The 12099-nt window shown below is 41.0% G+C and overlaps 1 protein-coding gene across 17 annotated transcripts in view; it reads left to right on the top strand.

Moving 5' to 3' along the window:
• The window catches only part of NCALD (neurocalcin delta), a 374162-nt gene that overhangs the window by 304009 nt on the left and 58054 nt on the right, over window positions 1-12099 (top strand). For 2 of the 17 annotated variants that reach the window (XM_041769146.1, XM_041769154.1), the window contains exon 2: window positions 908-989. The exons of the other annotated variants lie outside the window; for them this stretch is intronic. The gene's annotated coding sequence lies outside the window, so the exon portion shown is untranslated. The remainder of the gene's footprint in view (window positions 1-907; window positions 990-12099) is intronic. 17 annotated transcript variants of the gene reach the window in all.

Raw genomic sequence — 12099 nt, forward strand, 5'->3', positions numbered from 1 at the left:
TCATCCATGAAGTTACAAACCTCTTTCAAAGGGGAAAATAAATCATACAATGGGGAAGCAGTTATTTTACCCAGTGAACTAGAACTCACAGAGATTTTAGAGGAATTCACTGTATTTATTGACCCTCTCCCTTGATCACAGAGGCTTAACTTTATGTGCTTCAGACACCAGTGTTTTTTATACTCCATTTATTAAATTCAAACTACATTTTGATTTGCTTCATATTGAGACTTGACTGCCTTTTATGGTTATTTTTTTAAAAAAAGATTTGTATTTATTTATTCATGAGAGACACAGAGAGAGGAACAGAGACATAGGCAAAGGGAGAAGCAGGCTCCCCATAGGGAGCCCAATGTGGGACTCCATCCCAGGACCCCGGGATCACGACCTGAGCCAAAGACAGATGCTCAATCACTAAGCCACCCAGGTGCTCCAACCTTTTATGAATATTTATCTTCCTAGCATTTCTTATTTTCTTTCTCTTCTCTGGTTGACCTGAAGAAACTTAAATCTTAAGTACATATGTGGTGTTTCAACGTTTGCTTCTTGATTCTTAAGTATCCAGTAGGTCTTGATAACCATTTGTTTGTTGAAGAGTCTTCATTCTCCTGTTTCCTAATTCAGACTAAATAGGCTATTTCACTAGTATATCTTTCCATCAGAACTGGATTATTTCCATGATTTCCAGGTCTACCTACTTCTTAGATTCAGTTTCAATTTTTCTAGAATATATTTCTAAGTTAGTCCCTCAAAACAGCAGACCTGCTAACTCCTTGTAGATTTCATTTTGCCCTTATAATTGAAAAACTAGATTCAAGATAACTTTCCACAATTTTATGGGCTTTGCTCTAATGTGTTCTAGCAAACTGAAAAGCAGATGCAAAGTCTGTTGCCATTCTCTTCACAGGTGGCTCTTTTATTCCCTCCCTGAGTTTTCAGAATTTTCTCATTGTATCTGGAAATCATAAAATTCACCAGAAAGTGTCAAGGTATGTCATTTTTTCATTTTTCCACTTCAAGCTGTATTAATCTGAAGATTCAAGGTTTATTCAGCTCAGGAAAATATCCTGTTACTTCTTTGAAATATTCATCTTCTCTGTCATCTGTATTTTCTCCTCCAAAAGCTTTTGTTGTTGGAAAGATATTAGAAGACACTTGAGCTCTTGGATCTTAGATCTCTCTCCTCTATGTTCTTAAATTTTCTCTCTCTCTCTCTTTTTTTTTTTTTTAAGATCTTATTTACTTATTTGAGAGAGAGAGAGATAGCACAAGTCAGGGGGAAGCGGCAGATGGAGAAGAAGAAGCAGATTCCCCACTGAGCAGGAAGCCTTACTCAAGGCTCATCCCAGGATCCTGAGATCATGACCTGAGCCAGGACAGGCGCTTAGCTGACTGAGCCACCCAGGTGCCCTTCTCTCTTTTTTCTTTTATGTGCATTCCAAGAATTTCCTCAAATTTGCCTCGCAGATCTCAAATTTATTTTTATGTCATGTCATCTCAGTAAATTCAGCCTTTCTACTCAGGATCTTTTTTTTTTTTTTTTTTTAATTTTTTATTTATTTATGATAGTCACAGAGAGAGAGAGAGGCAGAGACACAGGCGGAGGGAGAAGCAGGCTCCATGCACCGGGAGCCCGACGTGGGATTCGATCCCGGGTCTCCAGGATCGCGCCCTGGGCCAAAGGCAGGCGCCAAACCGCTGCGCCACCCAGGGATCCCATCTACTCAGGATCTTTTAAAAATCTTTAATTTTTTTGAAAAATGTTTTTTTATGGCTCCTTTGTCAAAATATCGTACTCTTGTTTATGGATACAATAGTCTCCCAAATTTCTCTGAAAACAGTAATAACACTTTAAAAAAAAAAAAAAGTTATATTCTATGTCCTGTTTCAACTCTATTTCTTTTGGCATCAGTTGTTCTGTTGTTCTTCTGGATCCTTCTCTTTTATGCTCTTGGCTTTTCTTACATAACTGTTGCCTTTATGGCCCAATCATATTTATAAATGAAGTCCTGGGTTGACTAGTAGAGGTACCTGGTGGGATTTCCTTGGCAGTTATACAGGAATGTTTTTCTACCATGCTTCTCATACAGGGCAGGGCAGAGCAGGGCAGACAGGTTTATGGTAGGAACATTTGAGAATAAGAAGCAGGTAGGCAAGCTATGACTGCCCATACTGCCCAAGTCAGGAAGACTATATTTTGAGGGGTGAACTGCATAGTGTACTGCCTTTTGTGCAGAGTTTGGAGTAGAGTGGGAAAAGATAGGGAAAAACGCATTCTGCAGAGCCTTTCTATTAATTACCTTCTCTGCTCCTTCTCCCTGTGGCTCCAGACCTGAATTCTCTGGGGTTCTGTTGTTGGGAAGAACAGCTCTCACCTCTCTATCACCTCTCTCTGAAACATAATCTCTGTGATGGTTTTTATTGACTCAATCCAACCATGTCAGTTCACTATTTTCCAGAAATTTTAACATTTCTGTCTACAGATGGCAACCTTTTCTGATATCCATCCCTATTACTGATTATTCTTCATACATATTTTCTACCATTTCAGTGGAACTTTTAGAGGTAGAATACATAAACTTGCATGCTTCATCTGCCATTTAATTTTTTTTTTAATTTTTATTTATTTATGATAGTCACACAGAGAGAGGGAGAGAGAGGCAGAGACATAGGCAGAGGGAGAAGCAGGCTCCATGCACTGGGAGCCTGACGTGGGGTTCGATCTCTGGTCTCCAGGATCGCGCCCTGGGCCCAAGGCAGGCGCTAAACCACTGCACCACCCAGGGATCCCTCGTCTGCCATTTTAAAGTGAAGTTGTATTAACATTCGCAATGTTTATCCTAATGTGTTAGTATGTGAGACTAGGGCACATGTGTTTTTCTCCACAAGGTCATTTCTTTTTCTTTCATGGCCCTAGACAGCACTCCCAACCCTGTTTGGACATATGATCAAAATGGATCATTTATACAGAGAAAAGTGAAAGAAGATGGATCACATTCTCTGATTCCATCATTAGACTCCTAGTATCTGCCTCCAACAGGTACCCCCTCATCCTTCAGGACTCCACTCAAGCCCTGCCCTTGCTAGTTTCACCAGGACTCTTGCATAATACAAACCCGTATTATAACACTAACCACACAGTGCTCTGATTTCCTATTGTCTCTTCCATTAAACCTCATGCTCCCTGAAGGTAAATGAGGTGCTTTGTTTCAAGTCTGTATCCTCAATGTACTCCACAGGGTCTGGCATGTGCATTAAGTGCCTGATAGAGATCAAATAACCATCACGGAATGAATGAACAAGGGAATGAACAAATTTGACGTGGTTGTTAGAAACAGGTGTGCTGTATTTCTTTGCAGAAAATGAGACCACTGACTTCCTGATTGTCAAAAGAAGCTTTGGGTAGGGTGTTTCAGACAGATGGAGCATCATGGGAAAAGCCCAAGGCATGGATTTTTGGAGAAACTGGTGGAAGTTGTTCCCAAATTTGCTGTAGATAATTGGTTCATCCAAATACAATCTAATCTCTGCTGTGTCCTTTTCTGCTGAGTGGCAGTATTATTACAAGGTTCTTCTATCTTTGCCAGTTCAGTGAATACAGCTCTAATTAGAACTATTGTACTTTGGCAAAAATGTTGGTGCCTTAATTCCTCATGATTTGAAACCTTCACCAGTCTTCTTTGCAAGTTTATATCTAAGGATCTGCTTATATTTGTCTGCAATATCATTACCTGTATTGAGCCCTCACTTCACAGGAACAGCATGAAACCACAGACAACTAAGAACCGGGCTTCCAAGCCCTACTGAGTTCCTGAAGCCTGCTGGAAATTGGTAAAGCATGAGCCCCTCAGTTGCAGAGCTCTGCCTTTCACATAATTACCTCGCAGAACTTCCCTGCTCAAATGCCTCTGAACCAGGTCGCCATCTGAAAGTCCTCCACAGAAGTCTTAGGGCCTCGCCTCCCATTTCTGGTAACTTAATAAAAAGCTACTAGTTTTCAGAGCAGGTAGGCTCTCAATTCCTGGTTAATTAAGATGAGTCTTTTCTTTTCAAGATGTGTTATTCTATCCACATAGCAGGTGTTCAAATAGTTGTCAAATAGATGAATGAATGAAATCCAGAAAGGATTGGGTTTGCTTTTTCTGAAATTAGATTCCAGGAGCACATTTACTGGAAAGTACCCCACAGAGGTGCAGAGATCTGCTTTGGATTGCAGAACATTTACTCCTTCCATCTCAGTCATTTCAGTTCCATCACATACTATACATGTCACCCATCTCTTATCTTTGGGGCCAATTCACTTTAGGATTTAGACTGTCACTAAACACATCTCCATAGGATCATTTTATTTGTCCCTAACACAAGATCGTCTGGGGAATATGCTGCTCCATGTGGGCCCCTCCTCACCTGCCAAGGTGGAGACCCTGACTCAAAGGGCACATCCATCACACCCCCAACTTTTCAGTGTTGCATTGGGCTTCTTTTTGAGAGTGTAGCTATGTGGCCCCCCAGCAATCTGGTGTTAGATGTGGATGGAACCGTGTAAAGCAGAACATTCCCAGTTGTATGACTTAGGAGCTATCTTGACAACCATCAGTGAAATCCCAGGCCATGCTAACAGGAAAATGAGGTCTGGGAATGCTAATGGCATAAAGTGACTGGCAAAAAGAGACACATTTTTTGTGAGACAAGATTCCATCAAAATCCTAGAGGAGAACACAGGCAACACCCTTTTTGAACTTGGCCACAGTAACTTCTTGCAAGATACATCCACAAAGGCAAAAGAAACAAAAGCAAAAATGAACTATTGGGACTTCATCAAGATAAGAAGCTTTTGCACAGCAAAGGATACAGTCAACAAAACTAAAAGACAACCTACAGAATGGGAGAAGATATTTGCAAATGACCTATCAGATAAAGGGCTTGTTTCCAAAATCTATAAAGAACTTATTAAACTCAACACCAAAGAAACAAACAATCCAATCATGAAATGGGCAAAAGACATGAAGAGAAATCTCACAGAGGAAGACATGAACATGGCCAACAAGCACATGAGAAAATGCTCTGCATCACTGGCCATCAGGGAAATACAAATCAAAACCACAATGAGATACCACCTCACACCAGTGAGAATGGGGAAAATTAACAAGGCAGGAAACAACAAATGTTGGAGAGGATGTGGAGAAAAGGGAACCCTCTTACACTGTTGGTGGGAATGTGAACTGGTGCAGCCACTCTGGAAAACTGTGTGGAGGTTCCTCAAAGAGTTCAAAATAGACCTGCCCTACGACCCAGCAATTGCACTGTTGGGGATTTACCCCAAAGATTCAGATGCAGTGAAACGTCGGGACACCTGCACCCCGATGTTTCTATCAGCAATGGCCACAATAGCCAAACTGTGGAAGGAGCCTCGGTGTCCATCGAAAGATGAATGGATAAAGAAGATGTGGTTTATGTATACAATGGAATATTACTCAGCCATTAGAAACGACAAATACCCACCATTTGCTTCAACGTGGATGGAACTGGAGGGTATTATGCTGAGTGAAATAAGTCAATCGGAGAAGGACAAACAGTGTATGTTCTCATTCATTTGGGGAATATGAATAATAGTGAAAGGGAATATAAAGGAAGGGAAAAGAAATGTTGGGAAATATCAGGAAGGGAGACAGAACATAAAGACTCCTAACTCGGGGAAACGAACTAGGGGTGGTGGAAGGGGAGGAGGGCAGGGGGTGGGGGGGAATGGGTGACGGGCACTGAGGTGGACACTTGACGGGATGAGCACTGGGTGTTTTTCTGTATGTTGGTAAATTGAACACCAATAAAAATTAATTAAAAAAAAAAAAAAGGAGACACATTTTTGGCAGCCATTGCAGTAGTCAGGGCTGGAGATGTAAGGAGACAAATGGCTGCATGAAGATAACACAGGAAGAGAAGTTCAAGTCCTCTCATTCAAAGTCCGAACTAGATCTGAGCTGCTGCGTTAGTGAGCGGGAGCACCAGCCCAACTGACCCCCAGGGGCTCTTGGATAGGATCTTCCCAGGAGCCTGGGAGAAGAGGCACAAGGTCTAAACACAAGCCCTGGCACTGGGGTCAAAATCTCAGTAGTGTGGTTAAAAAAAATGTGGCTGAATTGAGGACTTTGGAATCAGAATCTAGAGGGCTGGGGCTTGGGATCTGCTTCTACACAAGATTTTCTAGGTGATTCTTAACTCACAGTAACTAACCCTTGACAGCCACCAGCACCTCTTAATCTTCTCAGTCTATGAGGATCTCTTGCTGTGGACAGACTGCCGAGCACCAGGAATTTTAGGCACATGTGGTCAGCATATAACATGAAGAAACAAGGTCTTGCCCTTGGGTTTATTTAATTAATTAATTTATTTTTATTTATTCTCTTTTTTGAGTATAGTTGACACACACTATTACATTAGTTTCAGGTTTACAACTTAGTGATTCGTTTTGCAATATTCACAAGTGTAGCTACCATCTGTCACCATACATCGCTATTATGGTACCATTGAATACATTCCTTATGCTGTGCCTTTTATTCTTGTGACTTATTCATTTGATCTGGAAGCCTGTGTCTCCCACTCCCTTTCACCCATTTTACCCAACTCCTACCTCCCTCTGGCAACCATCAGTTTGTTCTCTGTTTTATAGATCTGGTTCTACTTTTTTTGTTTGTTTATTAATTTGATTTTTTAAATGCTACTTATGAGTGAAATCATATGGTATTTGTCTCTCTCAGTCTGACCAATCTCACTTAGCATAATACCATCTAGATCCATCCATGCTGTTTCGAATAGCCGTGCCCTTGGATTTAACAGGTGATTCTAGAATACAGGCATCGTTTTAGGCCTTGAAAGCAACTCTTGCCTTTAGGGATCAGTAAGTTATGAAGTCACAATCTGCACTCTCAATCCAACATGACCACTTAGCATCACTAGCATCACTAAAAACTCTTGTTGTGGATACATGCCACTGGTCACAAAGAGATCTGATGCAAATAAGAAGTCATCAGCCCAGATCACTATCACAACTAGAAAACAACTCCAAGCTCCTTATTTGTGAGGAACAGCCTAAGGATGGGACTAATTCACAAAGCTCACAACAGAGCCTACGATATCTTAAGTAGGGCTATCAAATTTAGCAAGTAAAAAATACAAGACACCCAGTTAAATTTGAATTTCAGATAAACTTTGAATTTTTTAGTATAAGTATATTCCAAAAAGTATTTAGGACATACTTATGTTCAAACATTAATTGTTATTTATCTGAAATTCAGATTTAAATGGGCTTCCCATATTTTATCTGACCTCTGAGCTTTTTTAGGGACACTTTCCAAAAGATCAAGGTTATCAAATTTGGATATCTGGTCACAATAAGTTGACAAGAGTAGAGGGCAGGGAGCATGCCCTATTGTCTTCACCTTCCTTAGAAATCGTTCCTCAGTGCGTAGCACTCAGGGTATAATAAATACACAAGGTTGGTATCAAATGGTTCTTATTCAAAGGAGGCTAACCTCAGTGCTGACCTCTTAGGAGCTGTAGGACAGAGCCTGGCTAGCAGGACTGATATGCCACAGGTGGACCTCCTCACATCTGTGGCAGTGAGTGCCTCCACCCTGCCTTACTGCCCACGCTCTCCATCACTTGTGACATGAGATGGTGGTTGGCAGGGGCTAAAAATTGCATCTTGAAATCTACATGTGTCTTTCTCTTAGAGCTCTTTCTAGCTTCATGAGAGTAAACTTCACTTCAAATATCATGAGTTACTGTAAAGTTTTTATAAGTTAAATCACATTTCCCCACTGGTTAACGTGATCATTTCAGAGTTCCATCTCTGTTTTGGAATGATTTTTTTCACCCCAAGATAAGTTAATGAACTATGCACAAGGGGAGCTTCTATTTCAAGAACACTTTGGTTATTTTCTTTCATTGTAAGGCCCCACTCTGTTTGAGTCAGGGCAAAGTTACAGTCCCTGTAAACAGGGAACAGTTTGTCAGCAAGACAGCATTGGTTTTCTGGGAGTGTGCCAAAGGACCTATGTTCTTTTCTTTTATTTTCCCAAATTGCTCTCCAGAAGACAGATATTAATGGGAGGAAAGAGCAGCAGCCATCTATGGGTGATTAGTGAGTCCGAGCCGTCTGCTTCATTGCAATTCACTCCAGTTTAAATGTACAACTACCGGGGCTTTCTTGGTAATATTTAAGAGGAAAATCACTCAAATCCCTTTGTTTGTCATAGAAGGATTTTAACTTTGCCTAAGGAGTACCTGATGACCACCTGAATTAATCATTTCTCATTATCCATGTTTGAGGTAAGTTAGTATTAATCCCTCATTATTGCATGAGAAAACAAAATCCTAAAGAAGCTGATTCTGGCCCAACAATACATGCTGATCAGAGTCAGGCCTGTGATTCTTAAACCCTCTTCCCTCCTCTGAGTAAGCAGATTGTCATCTTTCACCAGCCTCTGTGGGATGTACAAAGACTCAAATTTAGGAAAAGTGAGGCCCCTTTCAAACATAGCCCTATGTTTGGGACAGGAGTATTCAACTGTAGTGTCATACAAGAATCACCTAATATGCCAGTGGAACCCACTCCTGGAGATTCTTAGTCGTGGTCTGGGGTATGGCCCAGGCATAAGTTTCTTATTTAAAAAAAAGCTTCCAGGATGCTCATGTGCAGGGAGAGTTGAGAATGTTGGTCCAAGCAAAGTAAACGGTTCATGGGATGCTGAAGTTTCAAATCTGACTAAATGATGGTAGGTCTCTACCATCTTACCATTAGAGTCCCTGCATATGGAGTCTCTGGAGACATACACATTTAGCCTGGGTTTGAAGCATTTTGTTACCAGAAAGGGAACATTAGCACAGAGTAGTTCACTAGTTAACTCTAGTAGAAATACATTGCTCTGACAGAGGGACAGGAAAAGGAGAACAAACCCAGGGTATGGTGTGCTGACCAGACTGCTGAGGAAGGGGTGATGTTGGGAACCGAGGCTGCCCCAGGATCATGACCACATAAGAGTGCCATGCTCCTGGGCAGTGGTTCTAGAAGGTGAATAGGTAGATCTTGTTTAGGGTGGGTGGGGGGTGGGAGGGTGGTTGTGGATCAAGGGAGGCTTATTGTACAGAGCAGCATGCACTCTGAGGTCAGACTGCCTGGGTTTGAATAATCCTGTTGAACCTGGTTCTATCATTCTTATCAAGTTCTGTGACTTTGGGCAAGTTACTGTCTCTCAAATGATCAGTTTCCTGATTTGGAAAACAGGTAAAAATTGCAACTATCTCATCATTTGTTAGGTTAATGAAATGAGATAATATATGATATGATACCTCAGTACCCCACCCCTTAATCTTTCTAAGGAAACTAGATCACTACAAAATTTTCTTGATTAAAATGAGGTGGACCATTAACTTTGCTTTCTAGTAACTAATTCTCACAAGGCAACACAAAGTTTGACTTCAGGTAATGAGGCATATGCTGACTCAGGAACAGGAGATTTCATGTATAAAACCTTACAAGAGGGCCCCTTGGCCTCAGAGTTGCAGGGTAATGCTAGGGTCTCCAGGGTCAGTCTATGTCCTTGGACCAAAGAATGAGAACAGTTACCAGGAAGCCAAATGGGATGATGACAAGATTCAGGTAAAAGAGGATGGACAGCTACCAAAGGCAGAGGATATGGACCCAAGCCCCAAGAAAATCTAAGATCCAGAAACCAGAGAAAGTACCTGAGGCTGAAGGAAATGGTTTTAGGAATATGTTTCCAAAGCTCCTGTTGGGAACCAGCAGGGCTTCTTTGTTGTCTGCCTCCTTTGAAAGTTGCTTAAAGCCAAGGAAGTTCTGGAAGTGAGTACCGTAGTAGGCCTTTCTGACAAGTGTGTGTGCTGTTAGAAAAATGTGGCTTCTAGCTCAGAGCCCTCTAACTCTGCTGGAGGACTGTGGGCCTATCAGCATTTCCACAGTGGGACCCATGAAAGGCAGGTTCTATGGGATGTTCCATGGTAAACATATTTGCTGGGTGAAGGAAATTTAGTATGCTTCTTAATTAGAAAAATTTTCAGCACTTTTAATTTGCTTGTAAATGTCTAAGGGGAGGGGGATCCCTGGGTGGCTCAGCGGTTTAGCGCCTGCCTTTGGCCCAGGGTGTGATCCTGGAGTCCTGGGATCGAGTCCCGCGTCGGGCTCCTGGCATGGAGCCTGCTTCTCCCTCCTCCTGTGTCTCTGCTTCTCTCTCTCTCTCTCTCTCTATGTCTATCATAAATAAATAAATAAATCTTTAAAATGAAAAGAAAAAAAATGTCTAAGGGGAATATATGATGAGATGTGTTTCCCAAACTAATTTGGCCATGGAACCCTTTCTTCTTGGGATCTAACTCCTATGGCTCTTTTGCCATCTTGTGAGGATTTTGCCTTAACACCCTTTCCTCATTTCTCAGGGGCGTGGAGAACTCTCTATGGCCTCATTCCAGGCCCCTACTCTTCACATAAAGGAATAAAATGAAGCTATTAAATGTTTGATGGCAAGCCTATGCCTATCTTGATCTCTCTGGCACAAAGTTGGTATTTAAATAGTGCTTATTTGTAGAATAATTATCATTAAGCGAATAAATGAAATAATCCAGTTACTATTTGTAACTCCAATTACTGCCATTGAAAGTGCCTTGGGTGTTCAGGGTTAAATATTCAACTGACCCACTCTTGGGGGGAAGTGTTTTTCTGAGGTTATGTTGTTAATGGGACCAAGAATCAGGAGATGTGAGTTATAGTCTTAACTTGGTGCCATTCTTTTCCACTTACCCAAAATGACTTATTAATAATCTTGGTACCCCACTTAAGAACAATCATGGAAGTAGTTTGCAAAAATTAAACTCTCTACACATATAAAATATAATCTTAATGATTCCCTTATGAATTAGACCCATCTGTTAATGTTCTGTTGGGTCCTTTAGTATCTAGTCTGATCCTTTCTGAAAATTCAGGCATAGGCAGTAAAGGCTACCCCCAAGTGTGTTTTATACCCATAGACTTTGTAAGTTTAAATGGAGAAGAGAGATGGAAAAAGAATGGGCTATTTTCTTTGACTATTTTATAGGGGGCAGTGTTTATTTTCAGCGGTTTCCCAAATAAGTAAAGCTTTTCTTCTATGCTTTGTGCTACTGCATCCCAGGAATTTTTTTGTGAGTTTTCACCCACTCTGACCTACCTTGACTTGCTCATCTGGAGGTAATTATGATGCTAAAGTAGTTCCTGCTAAAACTGCAGAGGATCACAATAGACACACAGCCTAACCAACCACAGCTGTGCAAGGAGACAGGGCTTGCTATTGCTTCTGAAGTTCACCCATCTGCACTTATTGGATGGCAGTCACTTTTTATTTTTGTTTTTTGGAGAGGGTGGGCAGAAGGAGGGCAAGCAACTTGATAGGAAGGAATTGGGACTTATATCAGGTCCACAGGCTGCAATGACTAGGCAGAAAGGTTCATTTGTTTGAACTCCTGTGCATTGTAAGTTATGCTTGACTTGGGGAGTTAAATTTAAACCTTATTAATGCACATGATAATGTATAAAAATACAGTGACCATATTATCTTAACCCTGAATTGTAACACAGTTTAAAGATTTTATATTTTTTAAACATTTATACTAACAGTCTTCAACTAGTATAAAGATTAAATCACATTTAGTTTTAGATTAAACAAATCACTGTGTTGAAAATAAAATTATTTGAAATCATGACTTTTGGGAAATCCAGGCTGTCTCTGCCCTGTGCTCTGGGAGAGCAAAAGAGGCTTGGAAGTTCACACTGTTTGCCAAGTGGGTCAAGAGTCCCTGTTGTCCCAGATGGCAGCTGGCACACAGAGGCAAGCCACTTGCTCTAACTTTATTTTTTCCTGGTAAAGAAATAGCAATTGTTTGCCATCCTACTTCTTTGTAGGAAAGCAACAAGGTGTTTATATAGTGATTCCGGCATTTTTAATAATTTGTTTAGTGTAAATTGTTACTGTCACAGAGTAAGAAGGAGCCTGTTGACAAGGAGACCGTGGGTAATGGGGAAAATCTAGAAAAAAAAAATTACAACAATTT

The sequence above is a fragment of the Vulpes lagopus genome, chromosome 9, assembly GCF_018345385.1.
Source record: "Vulpes lagopus strain Blue_001 chromosome 9, ASM1834538v1, whole genome shotgun sequence".
Taxonomy (NCBI): Eukaryota; Metazoa; Chordata; class Mammalia; order Carnivora; family Canidae; genus Vulpes; species Vulpes lagopus.